Source organism: Olea europaea, chromosome 10, assembly GCF_002742605.1.
Source record: "Olea europaea var. sylvestris chromosome 10, O_europaea_v1, whole genome shotgun sequence".
Lineage (NCBI taxonomy): Eukaryota > Viridiplantae > Streptophyta > Magnoliopsida > Lamiales > Oleaceae > Olea > Olea europaea.
In genome coordinates this window covers 25735946-25737122 of record NC_036246.1, presented here as the reverse complement: position 1 = coordinate 25737122, position 1177 = coordinate 25735946, and positions in this window count along the sequence as shown.

The following is a 1177-nucleotide window of genomic DNA, read 5'->3' as shown; positions in this document are numbered from 1 at the left end:
AAGGTTACACTATGCGGTCGCATAGAAGTAACCATCTATGTGGTTTGTGCAATTTGGTCCCTTGACTTCTTTGTTTCTTCTCTTGACTTCTTTCTTCGATTTCTTCATCTTTTCAACAATTCTTATCTTCCAATTGATGATCGACACTTTCAAATATTATGCCACTCATTCGGCACATCTTTTGAGTATTTGCACTTTAGTCCTCCAACTTTCAATTATCTTCATTTTAGTCCATCTTCCATTCTTTCTTGCTCCACTTGTTTTACTTTGTCATTGAGCTCATACTCGACATGTTTTTACTCTCGTTCTGCATTCAGCTCAACTTCTCAATAATTGCACTGTTGGTCCTCGAACTATCAAATTGTTGCGTTTTGGTCCTTCTTCGGCTCTTTTCTCCTGAATTCCATAATTTCCATTGAATTACCTACAATGCATGAATTTAACTGGATTAAGTCACAATTCAACCATTTTATCCATGTTTAAGTCATGTTTGTGAACCAAATAAGTGTGTAAAAACACACTTATCAAATCCCCCAAACTTAAACTATTGTTTGTTCTCAAACAATGCAGTGACTCAAAGTTAAACAAACATGGCTTAGTAGCTTGCCGTGTCTCAGGATTGGAACTTAGCAATACAATAGAACAATATCAATATTGCAAGAATAAAATTAACATTTACTCATCAAATGCAATACTCAACGTGTGTGTGTGAACTCATGCCAACATATCAAGCTTATGAATGGTTTGTTCCCGACCCATAATGGTCAAATTTATCCTTATATCACTCGAGAGATACACAAATCCCCCAAACTTATTATTTTCACTCAATTATCTTGGGGTGTGTTATAAGGTTAGGAGTTTAACAACTATAATCCTTACTCTCTCTTAGTTTGGATAGATCTTACCCTTACAAGTACACATATCAACAAGTAGAGACTCTCTTTAATTTGATTGTTTCAACCTTTAAGCTCAAACTAAGCTACTCACCTCGCATCAAGGTTAAAGTCATATCAACCAAACGTCCAACAAGGTTTTTTTTTCCATCTTCTCATTTGCTTTCTATATAACCCATGTAACGCGTTTTAGGTGATGATTCCCAAACCAGTTGGTCTTAGGGCACCAGGTTTTAAACCCTTTCAGCCTTATTCACCCGAGTTATAAAGGCTCGATAAGATGA